We start from the raw sequence: 20,463 nt of genomic DNA on the forward strand, positions 1-20,463 counted from the left end.
CAAGTGATGCAGCAGCCTACATTTCACCATTATTAAAGCAAACAACAGTTGTCACTAAACCCGTGGTTTATAATAAAGCAAATTTTTAACTTTCCAAATGTTTTATTTTTTTTTTCCTTTTCTGAAGCCTGTAATTGTTACAGCATAGAGTTTTATACTCTGTGTTTGAACTGACATAAAAAAAACCCCTATTCTCCAAAGGGTATTTTGCTTTTCAGAAGTTCAGATACATCTGCTATGTTCCAGTGACTGTTCAAATCTAAAATGCCTCCTGAGCTAGAGCAAAAGGAGCAGAAAACAAAGGACAATACACTCAAACTTTCTTGAATTTTTTAAAATATCTCGTTCGTTAAGAAAATGCAGAGGCCCTGTAACATCCCTGTAACGTCCCCAAATCCTGTCAAATTTTGCTATTCTTTAAAATTTCCCTTTGCCACAACTTCTGACACACCTGCCAATGAAAATAGTGAGAAAAGATGAGCAGCAACAGAAGTTTAGTGTAGAGTTTAAATCCTGTCATGGTTGACACAACAGTGGTCTATGGACAAAACCATTTATGTTACTACAGCACTAATCAAAGCTGAGCTCCCCCATAGAGTCCCAGCCCTCAGGACACTCTGCTGTCGTTCCTTGGTGCCACTCTGCTCCCTGAAGCAACACTACCTTTAAGTAAAAGGAAAACAAACAAAGAAGCCATTAAGCCTGACATGGCAATCAGATGATGGCTAGTGTAGGTGTTCCCTTCCTACAGCACTTCCATGGTGAGCACATCATATTTGACACTGACCAAGTGGCATAGCATCAGTTTTACTGTCCTTCATTCTGCTGTCCACAAGGGATGCTCCCTAAATGGTTCTCACCCTATAAAAAAATTCGTGAAGCACAGTAACATAATTCTTATCTCCCCTAAGGGGGCAAAATGCCTTTTGGGTCAGGCCAGAATCACTAAAATTGGAATTTCAGCTTCCAGGCCACAGAGATCATTTACAGTGCTGGTCATGTCTTATGTTGGCCACAGTCCCAACACACATCCAAAAAATCATAATGACTCAATTTATTTTAATTATATTGACAAATCACATGAATCAAACTCAACATTACATTTATTTTCCCAGTGGGATGGACATGGTCATGCAAATTTTCTGTGGAAAGGAGAAGTTGGAAGCTTCTTTGCTTCTTAAATATGGAAAAAAATCAAGTCTTACAGCAGAGTAATCCAGGAAAATGGGTAGCATATAATTACATTTAATTCATTGTATAAACTTCTGAACATTTTTATTTACACTAAGAATGCAATCACTTTAAGATGAAAAAAAATCAAGCTTTGATAAAAACTGTGATGAAATTGTAATAGAAATACCCTACTATTTAAGAAAAATAATGACAAGTGGATGTGCATTGTCCATTCATGACAACCAAGGAAACTACATTTCTTCCCTGTTACTTAAGCTTATGGGGTTGCTCTGGAGAACAGTATGAATCTTTTCCCAAGAGCTTCAGAAATTCAGCCTTTTTGAAATTCTGCAGGTCTCCACCTTCTTCCACCGCAAAATGGAAGAGCTGTAGTAATATATGTACGTAATATATTGTACTGCAGCCCCCAGTTCATCATCTTTCATGGGAAACTGTCTAAGAAAAGTGAGATAAGTCATGTTAATAATTACTCCATCTATTTATTATTCCTCTTCTTTTCTTCCTTACTTGGCAGGTTTACAAACTCATTTTGTTCAAAAAAGAATTTCCTGTTTTAATAACATGCTTGACAAATATTTGACCAACCATCTTACCACTTATTATATCAGAGTACTTTCTATGAGCTATTCTCATAATGTGAACCCATGTTTTTCCCATTGCTAGTGGTCATATGGGATCATATTTGAACTCCTTTTCCTTCAAGACCATAAATGTCTTATGTTCTTCAGTATTGTAGAAGTTCTACAGTATTGTAGAAGTGCGTCATCTTCAAACGATTGGGTTCTTCAAGTAAGAGGGGTTTTTATCATTTCCCTTTACTTGCAGGTAGAAACTCTTTAGGTAAATTAGGTGGTGCCTCTAGATCTCTTAATTTTCTTGCTAGTTTTCTGTACTCACGCTTAACTTTCATCTGTACAGTTGGAGCTTAAGTACAGATTTTGACTGCAGTGTTACATTAGTAGCGTAAAATCTGTTGATGTGTTTGTTCTGGTAGAGTAATAAATTCTCACTGGGTTAATACAACTACCATTACTCTTGCCAATTCAATCATAGCTTTTATATTGTATCTTTGTCATAAAAATAAAAGCAATCCTCTGAGTACCATGAGTCTTTAACAGACTCTAATCCACTTATTAATTAGATATCATTAGAACAGATAATTTTCCAAATTACTGAAAATTCTCAAATAATTCCCTTTTTAGAAAGATCAAACAAGTTCCTTCAAGTTAAGACTTTTTAAATTATTATTTATTAAATGAAGGCATGAAGCAGTAAGCAAACATGTAGCAAGATTTTACCAGGAATAAAGAAATACATATGACGGCACATATATATAAAACTCCTCATTTATGATACTGGGGTCTTCTCTGAGGTATATTTGTCATCTTTTCATTCATTTAATGCTGATGAAAATTTTAAATCCAAAAGGAGAAATATATTTATGTCTTAATTTGATTTATACTTTGAATATGGAAAACTCAGGCCTCACTGCGCCAATAAGAAGAACAATTCATTTCAATATTCAGAATGCATAAAGAGATATTGTTAACTGCTTATCTTCTTATCCTGTTGCAGTAGTAAGAATGACATCACGTCCTGCTAGGACATGATTTGAGATGGTATATTATGTCCTTGTGATATGCAACTACTTCTGGAGTGCTTCAAAATATGGTAAAAAAATATATTTCCATAAAATGTTTACTTCACTTAAAATCTTTTAAAATTGATTCAGAAGGTAAAATATGTAAAATGTCAAAGTTTAGCATGAAGTGAAACTGCTAACACTGGCAAATTATAAAATGCCAGTAAGGAATACAGATTGTCCTGTTTCATCATAAACTGATCAACCTGAAAAGTGTGAGCCACACAGTTAGATGTCAGAAGCACTCCCACAAACGCACCATGAGTAAGGACCTCAGTTTGGCGGAGTGGCAAAGGTGGTGAATGTGAAAATTTCTTGTCTATGAAGTTTTCTCTAGATGTCTAAACAGTGTCATTGTTTTGAAGAAAACATAAAAGGCTGCTCCGAGAATGCTATGCAACGTTATATTATTTAAATATAGTTATTTATTAAATTATTAGTTATTTAAGGGTAGAAGTTAAAGTTAATTTTTTGGGGGTAGAATTTTTATAGAAAGACAAATTTAATTCAATTAATTGTTTGCAATGTATATTTGAAGTGTATGACAAACTGAAGAAATACCATTTAGCAAAGGAAAAAAGGAAAGAGGCCATGTTTTCATTCAGGGGATATCAAGCAGGAATTGTTAACTCCTTGTGTAAGCACCATGGACACTTCACAACCTGGCAACTACCAAGTCTACACCTGATGTCCAGTCTCCACTCCCACCCCTCTCCCTCACTGGCATGGGCCCTTCGGTGCTTGGCCATTTGCCCACACATGTAAATAAACAATTACTATGCAAGGAGGGCTACCAGATCCTACAGTAGGCATTGAAATACTCTGCTAAGTTTGCATTAAAAAATAAACCCAATGTTGATTAGAATTTTTTTTGTTGTTGTTTAGAGTGAACAGGGCATTGCTGGCATCTACAGCCATGGGGGATGTTCAAATAGCAGGACTGAAATTTTAGAACAGCTGGGAGCTTTAGGGTGGCAATGTGATTAAAAAAGGAGATTATATAGGAAACCAGTCTTCTCTTTACCCTTAACATGACTTTGTCAAGCTTGATTGCAGCACCCAGCTCGACAGTAACTGTATTCCAAGGTGCTAATCCAACCTACAGCTGGATGAAAGTACAGGTTTTTTTAAATAGCCCTTAAGTTTGCAGAAGACTAGATTTTGGTATTCATGAACCAGGTAAACAGTTGTACCAGTTACTTTATCAGGAACAAACTAAAAAACAAAAACCCAAATAACCCCCGACACCAAGCAAACCCACATATTTGCACCCATATTTCATTATATTGGCCTAAATGTTTGCTCTTCTGTTGTTTCACTACAAAAAAAGTAGCATGAGTAGGTTTTCTTAGAGGACTGATGGTCTTCTCATGGCCATTTTCTGAAGAAGTTTCTTCTTCAGAAAAATTTTGGCAATATGCAAAAAGGCAGCTGCAGAGCTCAGCTTAGTTAGCAAACAAACAGAGAAAGCCCTCATACTCAGAGCAAAACTTTCCCCAAAACTGTGGGATGCTGTGTTGTGTTAGTTTACCTTTTTTAAAAAAAAATCTAAGATGGAAAACTCCTTGAATCCCTAAAGTACTATGCACTATCCCTACTGTGCAGTCACAAAGTGAATGACAAGCCCTGCTTAAACAAGCTTGCAATCTAAAGGATGAGAGAATATGAGCAAAAAAAAAAAAAAAAGGGAGTAAGTAAGAGATCAAGGTAGCAATGGAATAGAAAATAAAGCATTTTTAAATATTCGATACCAGCATTATGACTCATCCCTTGCATAACCGTAGTGGGTTGTTCTTGAAGTAAGTTTCCTATATGTATTATGGCAGAGATTAGTTCTGTGAAAGCCTCTGAAGGAGGATAATCTGGTTGCTCTGTATATTCTGACAGAGAGATTCTCACATTTATGAAATAAGAGAAAGTGCTTTTGAGGGAGAGGTCAATGACAGGAATAGAAGGAGGACTCCAAGTTTATAAAAAAATGCTTTATCAACAATATAATCACATAATTGAGAACTTTAAAAACAAAACAAAAAAATCCCCAAAACTAGAGAAAAAAAAGGAAAAGGGATTTAATGTTTTGAGACAGTTAATTGGATCTAGAGGATGGCATTAAACTATTAATATTTTGAGCTATAAAGAAAAGTCAGAGCAATGACAGAGTTAAGATGTTGCCAGTGGAACAACTAAGAAACAGGTGTCAAAGGAATAAAAATACACCAAGGAAATGATTGCAAGCAACATGAACCTGAATCATCTCACTTTTGTCTCAGACTGTCAGCAGACACATGGATATTGTCATATCAACTTGGTTGACTCATGGGAACTTGATTATATGTTTAAGTCCTTAGGTAATGGTAAACCAGGCATATTAGTAACAATAAGCTGACCTGTGGTGCTGTTTACTGGAGCAGAAGGGGGTTAAAAATTAAAGGTTTCCAGGAAAAATGAAAATGTAATTTTTGAGTGTATTAATTAATAAGCAGCAAATATCACAAAGGAAGGATTTTATTTGCAGAAATACAACTCAAAAGAATAATTTAGAATTGTGATGCTATGTGTTGAGAGAAGAGCTTAAACAGAAAGACAAAGATTGGGTCAGTCACAAAATTAAAAGGGAACAGTTAAAATGAGGAAAAATGGAAAACACATCTGGGATGTCAACAACGAAACAGAAAGACAACTAGAAAAAGAAAGAATTTGCAGGAAAGCATGGCAACCATCATCTTAATTTGTCTCAGCTCAGTTAAAAGTGCCAATTTAGATTCTGTGTTCCGGATCGTCAGTATATTTTTATCTGGGATTTTGGTTCAAGTCATTAAGATTTTCTGCATACTTAAAAATAGCTTCCTTGAAAATTCAACATGAAATTCTGTCAGCAGTGGAGAATTCTGAAGGGAAAAAAATATTTTCTTTGAATTTTATCAGATTATCTCAGTACATGCAATCTCTACCTGGTTTTTAAATGTCAAATTTTTAATCTACTCCAGATAACAAAGGGAAGATTTGGGTGCTGGCTTGCTTGTTTGTTTTTTTACCTTGGTAAAAATATTGATGTTAAGCATATACAGTGAAGTTTTCCTTATTTTACTATTTCACAGAATCATAAAGTATCCTGGGTTGGAAGGGACCACAAGGATCATCAAGTCCATCTCCTGACCCTGCAGAGGACCACCCCAAGAATCACACCATGCACCTGAGATCACTGTCCAATGCTTCTTGAACTCTGGCAGTATTGGTGCTGTGACCACTGTCCTGGACAGTGTGTTCCTGCACCCAGCCACTCTCTGCGGGAAGAACCTTTTCCTAATATCCAGCCTAAACCTCTCCTGACACAACTTCAGGCCATTCCCTTAGGTCCTGTCACTGGTCACCACACAGAAGAGATCAGTGCCTGCCCCTCTTCTTCGCCTCACAAGGGAGTTGTAACTGCAATGAGGTCTCCCCTCAGTCTCCTCTTCTCCAGGCTGAACAAACCAAGTGCCCTCAGCCGCTCCTCACATGGCTTCCCCTCAAGGCCCTTCACCATCTTTGTTGCCCTCCTTTGGACACTCTCAGAGCTTAATACCTTTCTTATATTGTGGTGCCCAGAACTGCCACAATATTCAAGGTGAGGCCGCACCAGTGCAGAGCAGAGCAGGACAATCCCCTCCCTCGACTGGCTGGCGATGCTTTACCTGATGCCCTCAGGACACAGTTGGCCCTCCTGGCTGCCAGGGCACTGCTGACTCATATTCAGCTTGTCATCGACCACGACCCCCAGGTCCCTTTCCATGGTGCTACTCTCCATCATCTTGTTCCCCAGTCTGTATACACATCCAGGGTTGCCTCATCCCAGGTGCAGAATCCGGCACTTTCCCCTGTTAAACTTCATACAGTTGGTGATTGCTCAGTCCTCTAATTTGTCGAGGTCTCTCTGCAGCCTGTTTCTGCCTTCAAGGGAGTCAACAGCTCCTCCCAATTTAGTGTTATTGGCATACCTTCGTGTCCTTAGTCCAAGTTATTTACAAAGATGTTGAAGAGAACTGGTCCTAAGACTGAGCCCTGCGGAACCCCAAAACCCCACTAGTGACAGGCTGCCAGCCTGATGTAACCCCATTTACTATGACTCTTTGTGCCCAATCCATGAGCCAGTTGCTCACCTATTGCAAGATGTGTTTATCCAGCTGTGTGCTGGGTATTGTGTCTAGAAGGATCCTGTGAGAGACAGTATCAAAAGCTTTAATGACATCCAAAAAGATTACATGCACTGACTTCCCTTGACCAACCAGGTGGGTTGCCTTGTCATAAAAGGAAATTAAGTTCATCAAGCAGGACTTTCCTCTAATGAAGCTGTGCTGACTGTGACAGATGACTGTGTTGTCTTTGAGGTGTTTTTCAGTAACTCCCAGAACAATCTTCACCACCACCAATTTTACCAGTCACTGAAGTGAGACTGACAGATCCCTAGTTTCCAGGGTCATCCCTCTTAGTATTCTTGAAAAACGGGACATTTGCCAGCTTCCATTCAACTGGGATCTCTCCAGATTATCAAGGCCATTCAAAAGTCATTGAGAGAGGTCTCGCAACGAAATGAGCCAGCTCTTCTGAGTACTCTTGGATGATTCTCATCAAGCCCCATAAGCAGCAAATCCTGCACAATTTTGGGGTTGACAGATTTTATCATTCTCACAGTCATGGTCCTGCAGCTCAGGGCTCTGGGACCCCCATAGCCCATCACCACTGTTGAAGCAAAGAAAGCATTAAACATCTCTGCTTTTTCTATGTCCCCATTTGTGTGGTGACAATCCTTATCAAGTAATAGGTCAATGTTATTTCTGGATTGCCTTTTGCTAATAAAATATTTAAAAAACCACTTTTTATTGCCCCCCACATTTCTGGCTAGCTTCAACTGTATTAGAGCTTTGGTTGCACAAATTTTCTCTCTACGATAGTGAGTACCATCTCTGTACTTGTCCCACATCACCTGACCTTTCTTCCATTGGCTTTTTTTGCCCTAGTTTCAGAAGAAGATCACTGCTCAGCCAAGTTGGCCTTCTGCTTTGCCTGCTGGACCTCTGACATTTTGAAATTGCCTGCTTCTCTGCCTTTAGGAGGTGGTGCCTGAAAAGCAACCAGTACTAATGGACCCCAATACCTTCAAAAGTGTTTTCCCAGGGGACCTTACTCACTAGTTCCCTGAACAGTCTGAAGTCTCCTCTCCTCATATCCAGTGTGGAAGTTTGCTGGCAGTTTTCCTCCTATCATGAGAGATTTTTAACTTGACTGCTTCATGATCTCTTTTGCCAAGGCAGCCACCAATCACCACGTCACTCACAAGACCCTCCCTGTTAACAAGCAACAAATCAAGAAGGACATCTTCCCTAATCACTTCCCTTAGGACCTGTACCATAAAGTTATCATCTAGATGTTGTAGGAATCTTCTGGACCTGTTTTTGCTAGCGGTGTGGTGATCCCAGTTAACATTTGACAAGTTGAAGTTCCCCATAAGGGCAAGGATGAATGATTTAGAAGTATCCCTTAATTCCTTAAGAATAATTCTTCAATGTTGTCCTAACTGAGTGGCCTAGAGAAGACTTCCACAACGATATACACTTTCTTTGTTTGTCCCTTAATCCTTAGCCAGAGGCTCTCAAGTGTGCCAATGCCAACTGAAAGCTCCAGCACTCAGATGTTGTCAGCTTTCAAAGGTAACTACTGTTTTTACATATAGCTTTGCTTGTTACCTTTCATTTCTATACCATAAATATAATGTTCATCTGTTTAAATAACTATCTTTTTTCCCATATCTCTTAATGGGTTAGTCTGACAATCACGCACTCTGAAAAAAGTGCCATCACACACTAGTTGTCTAGTGCTAAGTTTATTTTCCAGTCCATCATCTACTACAGACATTTTGATTTTCTAGTCATGATCTTTTGTTAACAGCAGTCAGTGACTGTCATGACATAAAACACTGCAATTTGCTAACTGCTTATATTAGGAGAGGTTTTCTTATCAACACCTTTGTTAAACTGTGCACAGTGAAGATTAAAGAATTAATTAATTGGATTTCCCTAACCTAGGCTCACTGAAAGCCCAAACCCATCAAACAGAGGGTCGTTTGTGACTCAGTCAAGGTATATCTTGCAGATGTGATGACTCTTTAAGCATCTGCAGCCTTCCTCTCTTTGATATTGCCAGAAACACCAAGTGAGCAGCTTTCACACTGCATGGTATCATTTACTTCAGGATATACACACTGCAAAAAATACACATATCCTCATCAATGGGCTAAATGTAAACCCAGTTTCCACGAGTGTCAGAAGTCACGTGAGTCCTTGTGGTTTCAGGTGTTAGTCCTTTGTTTCAGCCTTCATCCTTGTACACTGCTAGAAAAATATCAGGACTGCTTCTTTATACCCATTACCTATCCACCAGGTATAGAGTAAACTGAAGCAAACTACTTACGATTTTACCAAGAGGACAAGGCCCCTTTCACTATTTACATACTACAATTATTATCATCTAATTTCAAGAATGCAACAGTCTGTCATACTTTAACATCAATGGAAAAATCTCTGGAAAGGCCTTTTGTCCCTCTTGCCTATCACATATCAAAATGATCTTGGAAAATTCTCTCTCTCCAGCATATATCTTCATAGTTTTTGTTCTAAAATGAAAATATACCAGTTAATGTATAGAGTGATTGATGCCAACTGTTGCCATCCATTGGCTCCACTGTCTTTTGAAAGAAGGAGAGCAAGACAGAGTTTGCGATTCTAACTCTGCTCACTTTTAGAGCACTCTCCCCATCTCTGTATGTTGCCTCTGAAGCCTCTGTATGTTATGGTCCCCATTTTCCATCTGCAAGGGAACACAGGAATGTAAAGAGTATATATAACACTTGTTTACAAAAAAGAATTAGTAAAAGGTTGTGTATTATAGTATATAATATACTATATATAGTATTTTCTTATAGCTAAAACAGATATTGTACTATGGATTTATATTGGCACTACTGAAATATGACTGCTTAAATAAAGATGAGAGGGTTAAAAGAGGTTAAAAGAGGTATAGCCATGTTCTGTTGTAGGTAACATGGAAACAGAAATGTGTCTACTGCAGAAGATGGTGATAGTGATTAGATGGTAACCTGAATGGAAGTAAAATATAAATGAATTGCAATAGAAAAACTAAAGGAAATCATAAAAGCAGCACATGTTGTGGTGAACTTTTCCAATTCAATGTTGGAATATTTTGTGTTTTCTGAAACATTTAAATGTTAGGACAGTACAACAGCCACTTTCCAGTATAACAACTAAATCCAGGTTTCTAAAATTATTGCAACCCAGAAGACTAAACATTTTCTGTTTTCCAGACGTAAAGAAACATCAGGAACAGACCTCTTTCTGATTCAGAACAGACTTTGCCTGGGTCAGGAGAGCACATTATATCATATAATATCCCTCACTAAGCCATTTCCTCCTCTAGAAGATGCACCACATTTTTAACCACTGGTTGCTCTTTCATCTGTTGTTGCTATACTGAATACTTACAGAAAATACATGCTTATTGCCCTCCCACCACATACCTCTGAGGAGACTGGCTCTGTGCTTTTGCTAACCTCCTTGCATATGCTGAAGAATCTTGTCTCCAGGCTGTGCAAGCCCTCGTTCCTCAGCCTACATCTGAAGGCCAAGTGATCCAGCCTCAACCATCCTTGAGGCCCTTCACTGAACCCTCTCTGATTTGTCCACATATTTCATCTATTGGGGCACCAAAACTGGTCACAGTAAAGCAGGTATGTCCTAACGAGTGCTGTGATCACTTCCCTGGATATAATGCCTGTGCTCCTGTTCATACAGGACTCAAGAGTTCAGGATTTCAAAAGAATCTGTGACCTTGGAAATACAGTAGAATTCTTCTAAAAAAAGAGCAAACATACACTTTGAGCAAACCTCCATTTATAGATTTCACATGAGCTCCACAACAGTCAACTTGTTCAAAAATTTTAAGACAAGCAGTACCTCAGATTGCTGTAAAACAGCATTATTAATATGCTAACAGGATCAATTAACTTTGTAAAATCTCTCAGATGAAGAGATTCCTTCCAACACATCCCTAGCAAGTTCCTACTTACAAGAGTCTTCAGCACCTGCAATGATGAAAGACACAAGAATGAAACTCCAGTTCTGCAAGCCTTAAGGTCTCAAAACATGTGCTAACTCTCACCAAAGGAATATAAACAACCCCATGTCATCCCTGACAATTCATTTTTTTCAGGAATTGCACTGGCTAAAGCCTGTTTTTCCTCTCTGCTCCATTGTTTGGTAAGGAAATCAATTCCCTCCTTAAACTCATATTTTTATGCTCAATTAAAAGTCATATTTCCTCCAGTTTACAGAATCACAGAATCTGCTGATTTGGAAGGGAGCCACAAGGATCACTGAGTCCAACTCCCAGCTCTGCTGGAGGACCATCCCCAAGAGTCACACCATGTGCCTGAGAGTATCATCCAAATGCTTCTTGAACTCTGTCAGGCTTGGTGCTGTGACCACTGTCCTGGACAGTGTGTTCCTGCACCCAGCCACTCTCTGCGGGAAGAACCTTTTCCTAATATCCAACCTAAACCTCTCCTGACACAACTTCAGGCCATTCCCTTAGATCCTGTCACTGGTCACCACAGAGAAGTGATCAGTGCCTGCCCCTCCTCTTCCCCTCACAAGGAAGTTGTAACTGCAATGAGGTCTCCTCTCAGTCTCCTCTCCTCCAGGCTGAACAGACCAAGTGCCCTCAGCCGCTCCTCATACAGCTTCCCCTTGAAGCTCTTCACCACCTTCATTGCCCTCCTTTGGACACTCCCTAAACAGCTTAATACATTTCTTATATTGTGGTGCCCAAAACTGCACACACAGTATTCAAGGTGAGGCTGCACCAGTGCAGAGCAGAGCAGGACAATCCCCTCCCTCGACTGGCTGGCGATGCTTTGCCTGATGCTTCCCAAGACACGGGGTGATAGCAGCAGTGGTACTGATGATAAGTTTGGCTTATCAACACTCCTGGCTGCCAGGGCACTGCTGACTCATATTTAACTTGCTGTCCACCAGGACTCCCAGGTCCCTTTCTGGGCACTGTGTTCCAGCATCTCATTCCCCAGTCTGTACAAACAGCCAGGTGCAGAATCTGACATTTTGCCTTGTTGAACTTCATATGGTTGATTATAGCCCAGTTCTCTAACTTGTTGAGGTCTCTCTGCAGGGCCTCCCTGCCTTCGAGGGAGGCAACAGCTCCTCCCAGCTTTGTGTCATCTGCAAACTTGCTTAGTATCCCTTCCAGTTCTGCATCCAAGTCATTTATGAAGACACTGAAGAGCACAGGGCCTAAGATGGAGCCCTGTGGAACCCCACTAGTGACAGGTCCCCAGTCTGATATCATCCCATTCGCTGTTACCCTCTGTGCTCAACCAGTGAGCCAATTCCTCACCCAGTCCATGATGTGTTTATCCAGCTCTGTGCTGGACAGTTTGTGCAGAAGGATCCTGTGAGAGCATTGAAAACTTTATTGAAATTCAAAAAGATTACATCAACTTGCTTCCCTTGAGCAACTAGGTGGGTTACCTTGTCATGAAAGGATATCAGGTTTCATAAAAAGGACTTTCCCTTACAAGGGAATCAGCTCTTGCTTGAGGTATTACCACCTAAACTTATTATCAGTACCACTGCTGCTATCACCGCTGGATTTCTGCTGAGGGACAGGAATATTACGAAGATGTCACTGAGATTGCTGCTCTGCTGTCTTAATCAGTAAGGCAACTCTTATTTGGATGAGAGTCCTAAAAATAAAAAGAGTGAACAAGGAGCCAGCAGAAAGCAGGTGGGCATCATCCATATCACCCAGAAGAGGAGCACCATTACAAAGTAGCAAAGAAGGGTTAGAGAGGAAAAATCTCAGAGTAATAGAAGAGAAATATAAGATAATATTTCAAGAATGTAAGAGATGGATGGTAGTCCAATGAGCATTTCTGAGCTTTTACTAGTTCTTGCCACTCACTCTCCAGTTTAGCAGCAGAGAAGATCACAGAAGCAGAAAGGTATCTTTTCTAGGATGGAAAATATTGTAGAAAAATATCGATAAACAAAAAAAAATTACCTCAGTGTTATTGTGCACTAAAAGGAGAGTTAGTAAGCTATCTTCCTTTTTTTTATTATTTTTAATAATATACATTTTTGTAATATCTAACCACTTCCATCTCTGTACTGTATGTAATTTTCCATTAGAGCCAGCCAATAAATACCAGGTGGTTCTAGGCTTCTGAATTGAAGCATATAAACAGAAAGCTAATTCCACAACTGTTTTTTCTGCTTACAAGCATTCAACAGTCTCTCTGTGTTCATCCTGTTTTACATGAAGTCAGTTCCCAAAGTACACATGGGCAAACAAATATTACAAAATTCTAAAGAAACCCAAGATGCATCATATTTTCTAGGTCACATCTATTGCCAGCTTAGTAGTCACGTAGATTGTATATGTGCTGCTATATCACAATTCAAATATATTTGTACTCAAACCCCTTCAAGGATTCTTCAGACACATTGTGAGCTAAAGTCAGGCTAAAGTCAGAAGTCAACACTAAATGCAACACTAGATTTGCACTGCTCTCCTTCCATCAATCCTTCTGTAATAGTTAGTCTATCAATATTGAGCAGTAATTAATACGTTAGCATCTTCCTTCCTGTTCAAAGTTTTTGAGTTTACAATGCATAAACCAAAAATTACGGCTTATTGTTTCTTTCATCATGCAGAAGAAAAGGAAATGTTTGTTGCTGTAGTTGGCACAGTAACACAATATGGTCTTTTATAACCTCTCGTGTTTTGTCAGTTGTCTGCAGGCAGAAAAAGGCATCAACATTTTTTAGTCCTGTTCATTTTCAAAATCATCATAGCCTATGATCTCTATAGCAGTTCCTTCTTGTTTCCTCTTTGATTAGGCTAAAATAGACCTTATTTAAATAAAATAACATTTCACTCACGTCATAAAATCTACCAGAGAAGTCCAGGAACAACACTTTCAATTGTCACAAGGCAAGCTGATCCACAAAACATGTTGTGTAACTGGCAGGACTAATCTCTCCCACCACGCTTACAGACACAGATGTCCAGGTTTATTTAAAATAGCCCTAAGCAAAACAGCACAAATTGCCATGCTTGGTTTTTTTAAATATATGCATTTTACTGGGAGGCATTTGATTACAGAAATATCTGAAATTTTTTTCCTGTGCTGACAAGGTTACAACAGCTAGAGGAAATATTATCAGGTTGGATTGTATTTTCTCTCTCAGGACACCAAGGACAGTCCCATCTAAACCATTTTGCAGATGTTCTGGCCTGAAAATTCCACCAAACCTCTGGATCCAAACTGATAAGAACATTATTTTCTACTAACATGATATTGCTGAACAGAATTGTTCACTTCTCCTTACAAATCTGTGTTACTGGGAGAGGTGGGGGATAACATTCACGCATGCATAGGAAAACTCTTAGAAGGCAAACCTGCTTAAGTTATCAGGAAATGGGTGCATGTGGTGATTATTTAAAAGAAAAAAAGCATTTTCTCACTGTTAAGTTCAAGTGAAATTTCAATCAGCAAAATCAAAATGTCACATACGGTATAGAGCCTTGTACAATGAGCCTTATGATTTTGCTTTAGCATGTCTGAAGGCCACCCATGTTCTTGCCAGGATGTCTGTATAATGAGTAACAGAACTACAGCACACAGTCCAAATAATTCCACTTAGAAGGAATCAAGGGAAACAGAACACAACTTTCTTAAATGTATGGAGTAAACCACAATAATATACATATGATAAATTGACTATATTTGAGCAACAATCTGAACCTCTGTCCTTCAGATCGTACTTTATAGATATATCCCTATATTTACATGGAATGGAGATGAAGGTAAAAGAATCACAGTGAAGTACAGATTAGAGGCCTAAAATTTCAGAATTATATTGGGCGTCCTTCAGTAACAGGAACTAAATCATGGGCAACTGCTGGACAAGATGAAAACTTCTAAGAGTGAGTTTTGACTTATAAAAAACCTGGGAATTTCTACTTCGGTGCCCTTAAGACTTCTACATAGCTTGCATGCTCTCAATGGAATCACAGAAAAAAAGTAGACTGGTGAGAGGACATCTGGAGAAAAGACATCTAGTTCAACCTCGTGCTCACTAGTGCCAGATTCAAAGCCCAATTAGCTCACTCAGGGCCTTGTCTAGTTGAGTTTTGACAATCTCCATGGATTAAAATTTTTCAAGTTTACAAAGAATTTTAGTTGTTAATCTCCTACACCAGAAAAATAAAGAAATTCTAAGAGTAATTAAGATCTAAAGATAATAAACTCTGAAGTTATACGACATTTAGCCTCAAAAATTAGCCACTGAGCTGCCTCCACAAGCAGATAAATACAAGTCTATGAATTTAAGCACTAAGTCAAGTTCATTAAAGCCCATTTCTGCACATAAAATAAACCTCGAATGAAAAAAAAAAGTTTATAATTTCCCTTCAGGCAAATAAACTTTATAAAAGGACATGTAGAGAACCTTTTCTTATCACACTTAGTTGTTACTTAAAGGAATAGCTTTGAAATACAATTATGTTCTTATGATACATGCATGCCTTGCTCCTATAAACTGACCTAGAATTTCTGTAATGATCTACCTGCCCTTAGACTTCAGCACTCAACTGAGTAGGTAGCATTCTCATTTTTGATTTCTGAATCAACATTGCTTAGCTTGTATCAATACACAAATTTAAAGAAATTATTTTTATATAAAGAATTTATTTCTGATAAGAACATTTATGTAGATATTTAGGAAAAAAACACAAAAAATGCCTTAAAAAAAAAAGTAAAACAAAAAAAGTATTAAAACCAATTAACTCCATTTGTCTGGTTTGTAAGACCTAACAGAACTCTAAAACTCTATTGTAAATCATAAAATTTGATATGTAATTCAAGCATTTTAAATGCCAAAAAGTCCTATGTATTGTTAAATTAAAACTTATAGAATCACACTGTGTTGTAAACAACAGTGTACAATGAAATATGCACAGGAGAATTTATCAGGGAATTTATTATTCCATTTCTCAGAAAAAAACTTTTTTAAATGTCTGGTTCCTATAGTCCTGTAGTTACAGCAATGAAAACGCCCAAGTTTTGCCAAATTTTCTCCTGGCAGAATCTTACACGTTAATTCTGACCAGAGATGTATAAAATAATAAACAATAATAAGCCAGTTTGGCTATCATTGCCCGTTTCTGTGTAAATAAAAGGCTTGCTGAAAAAAGAATTGATGATTCCTATCAAAGATTAGTTACCTATCTCAGCATTTTGTAATTCGTATTCATCAGGTGAAGTCATTATCTGGAAAGTAACATGTATTATAAGTAAACAAACAGCACTTCATTTGGTCAGCCCAGTTGCCCAGAGCTTGTTTATAATTTAGAGAAGACATGTCTTCATGAAGATAGATGTCTATGGCTTTGGTAAGGAGGTAGATGGATTCTTTTCCTGTGAACCAATATTAAATAAAAACAAATGGTAGGTTTACTGTGATCAACTGTTTCTGAATTTGTTCAGCAGACCTACTTATTATTATCAACTGGAAAACAAAAACATATTTCCAAACAGACATAAACACAAAACCTCAATTGTAAAAGAAGAGGAAAAAAAAAGGAGGGGGAAAAAAAAAAGGTATTGTGCCTGGAAAAGACTAACAAAGAAACTTCAGATCAGATAATCTGAAATAGGATTTTTGGCTCTTGATTTCCCTGTGTGGAAGGTTCCTATCAAAACGCTACTGGACTATATCCAGCCTGCACGCTAGGAGTGCTTAGTTGAGCTGTCATAACTGCTATAGTTTTGAAAGGTCAAGAGAGCAACAAACTATCTAGACTGCCAGACACCACCTCACACACCACTGATGGGAGGGAAGTAGTTGTGCTACCTGGGATGGAGCATCCAAAACAGGCAGTCTGCCGCACCAGGCAGGCAGGCACGTAATGCAGACAGAGTGAATATGCCTTCTTGACTTTAGTTTTCCATATGTGCTGCAGGGAAGTCACGATTTCAATTTTGCACATAAAACATCTTCTGCTAACCCTTCTGCCACCCCTTCTGCTACCTTACATCCATCCACAGGCTAAACAACATAGACATCAAAATGCATGTCATAAATACTTAACTGGAAAACAAATTTTAACATAACTCTATTGTTAAAGGCACCACACTGGGGCTCCTGCAAGATCTGGATTTTTTTTGTACTATATTCATGCACAGCGTAAGTCCCATTTCTTTAACCAAAGACATTCAAGCTACCTTCTTCTCAATAGCTCCAACTTTGGGCTCCACCCCAAGTGTTATAAATGGATCACTTAAACCACACATGCCATTAGTATCTTTTACCCAGAAGACTTCTCTAGCTGCATGGGTCTCCTGATATCTAATGAAATAAAAAGTATGAATATATGCAGTGTAACAGGGAGGAAGTTGTAAATAATTCCCAAAAGCCTGGAAACATACACAGACACAACACATGTGCAGAGGAATCCAAGGATTAAGTGTGGTTTTGCTACGTAAATCAGAGAAGCGCAGTCAACTAGTTTATTGCCAGCTCTGTGCTGCCCTACCTAGATTACTGCCCCTACCACTAACATTTGAGTACATTATGAATATGGAATAGAAAAACTCAAGTATTCCTGTTCACGAAGTAATTAAGTTATTTTTTTCCCAAAGCCTGTACTGGTTCACTTCAGTGAGGCAAACTATCCCAGTTAACACAAGAGGTCGATTAGTGCTTTGCCAAGATGCAGATCATTATCACAGTCATTTCCTTCAGAGGCAAAAAAACCTGAATCCAAGACCAATTAATGAATTTACAGATTTCATCAGGACTTGGTGCTATCAACACGCTCAGAAGCCAGATCTTATGAGAAACTTACTTCCCTCCTTCCCACTGATATTTCAAATGGAAAAGTAGCTGAGAAGTTCAGAGCTACCTCAAGCAGTTTGGTAGAGGACATGCAGAGACAGGTCTCTCCACTCATCTCCACCCTTTGGGTTTTTTCCTTCAGTACTTACTACAAGCTGAAAGATGGAGGTGGAAGCAAAGAAAGGAGCTACAACAAAAACACACAAACAAAACACTCAGCACTGGTGAGGCCACACCTGGAATGAATGATGTGTCCAGTTACTGGCTCCTCAGGAAAAGGAAGACGAAGACGTTCTGGAGAGAGTCCAATGAAAGGCCACAAAGATGATGAAGGGACTGGAGCATGTCTTACATAAGGAAAGGCTGAGAGAGCTTAAACTGTTCAGCCTGTAGAAGAAAAGGCTCTTTTTGTTTTATATAAATACCTGAAAAGAGAGTACAAAGAGGTTGGAGCCAAGCTCTTCTCACTGGTGCCCAGTCACAAGACCAGAGGCAGTGGGCACAAACTGAAACACAGGAGGTTCCCTCAGAACATCAGAAACTTTTTCACCACGAAGGTGACTGAACACTGCCATATACTGTCCAGAAAGGTTGTGGAGTCTCTATCCTTGAAGATTCTCAAAAACTGCGTGGACATGGTCCTGTGCCACTGGTTGTAGGTAGCCCTGCCTGAGCAGGAGGGTTGGACCAGATGACCTCCAGAAATGTCTTCCACTCTCAACCATTCTGTGATTTTGTGAAAAGTGTTCACAAGGCTGCTCACCCACACCATCTGTGTACTCAATTTGTAAGTACTCTGTTTTTGTTATTTTGACTTCGTGTTTGTGAGGTGAACTGCACTGGTCCTCCCAACACAGGCCAGTTTTCACTCTTCACACTTCTTAGCCTCTGCTCTGTAAACAGAAGTAAACTTCCCCCTTGCTATTTCGTCACCTGGAGCTGGTCAGTGTGGTTGGTTTCTAAATGTCGAAAACTGTTTGGTCTTTGTTCACTTCACAGGGCTCCCTCCCACGCATGCCTTAGGTACAAACCTGCTTCTCAAACATCGTGTACTAACTGCAGTCCTCTTCCACAATGATAGATGTCTTCATTCCCTTCCTCCATTGTCTTCAGACACCTCTCAGCACTAGCCCAGTACGGAAGGATCCACGTTAATTGCAGTTGTTGATTTGCTTCCTACTTTCTGTTGGAAATACCTATTTCTAAAAGTTAATTCCTGAAAGTGGAACCCTGTCTTTAATCTCCAAGAGCACCACATACCCCAGGACACTAAGTTATAAAACAGGTATGCTGTGCTCTACATGAGGGGCAGCTGATCTACCGCTCACAGACTCATGTACTAACAGGGCTTACACCTCAGTGTCTCCATCTACAACCTTCACAGAGCCCCCTACCTTTTTCTTGACTGTTTATGTGTTGGATTGTGGGAACAGAGTTAGAGGAAGGTCAGACACAGTAAAAATACCTTCAATGTATTGTCAATAATATAAAAGGCTCTATCCTGAGTCAGTGAAATTCAAATTAAAGACAGCAGACAAGGAAAAGAAAGCCATATGAAGCTAAAAGAGTAACATCATTATTAAACAATCTATTCCATATACACTACAGGAAGTTAGATTAAAAAGTGATTTTTCTCTGGGGAAAAAGGTGTGGTTGCTACAGTTGTGCAAGTCACTAACTGGAAAGTACACTGGGTATACTTTCTGACCAATACCTTTCTCTGCACAGGTTTATTAGAGTTTCCCTCTCTAGTGTTTCCCTATTCTAAACTGAAACTGCTTCAGGAGCCATTCTGCTAAAGGATCGAAACCAGCAGCTCTTCCAGGCTTCCCTTGGGGGAATCCCAAAACTCACATGCAGTGCTTAAAACACAGCTGCGACGTCTCTGAGCTTGTCATGAGGAATGATGCCATATAGAATGACCCTCATTTTTCCAATTTAGGAAAGAAAAACTGTATTGCTTCTACACTTTGGCTGCTGCAGAGAATCCACAGGGGAAAAAAGGCTTGCTAAGGGTGACTGTTTCACGAATTTACATCCAGCTCTGGATGTGAACACATCTATCTTTCATGTGTAAGCAATTCCTTCTTCCACATTAAGTGTTCTTCTTGCCAAACACACAGTTTTAGGCATGAAACTCCATTCCTAGTGCTCCTGTACACCACTTATGATTGGAAATTAATCAAATGCTAGCATTTGTTATGTATAAAGCTGGTATTTTGAAAGAAATTTACGAGGTTTAAAAAATAAACATCTATTGTTACTAGAAACGAACCAAGTATCTCCTCATATTTAAAGACAAAGAATCAAAATGTCAAGGGATTTGTCCAAGGATGGACTCATGGCTCTGATGTTAACCTCAGAGGCCGAATTTAATTTGACTACCTTTCAAGTCTGTACTTCAAGTTACACTCACATGTTGTACTACTTACCTATTTGAACAAAGCATTAGGTGTTGTTGCCTTAGGTTGAACTAAGGTGAACATGGAAAAGTAACTCCAAAATGTTATAGTTACCTTTTTACAGCATTCTGCCACAGGTAAAATTCAAGGGAGAGGTTCCCAAAGAAGCAATTCTGATTTATAATTTTCAGACATGTTCCTGTGTCAGTCCACAATATGATTAAAACTACTGTTGCTAAACAGTTACACATGACTC

General features: G+C 39.0%; 1 protein-coding gene across 7 annotated transcripts in view; it reads right to left on the bottom strand.

Moving 5' to 3' along the window:
• The window catches only part of CACNB2 (calcium voltage-gated channel auxiliary subunit beta 2), a 250,893-nt gene that overhangs the window by 86,349 nt on the left and 144,081 nt on the right, over positions 1 to 20,463 (bottom strand). The gene's annotated exons all lie outside the window — the stretch shown is intronic.

The sequence above is a fragment of the Pipra filicauda genome, unplaced genomic scaffold, assembly GCF_003945595.2.
Source record: "Pipra filicauda isolate LSUMZ 115617 unplaced genomic scaffold, ASM394559v2 scaffold65_size3143899_pilon, whole genome shotgun sequence".
NCBI classification, from domain to species: Eukaryota; Metazoa; Chordata; class Aves; order Passeriformes; family Pipridae; genus Pipra; species Pipra filicauda.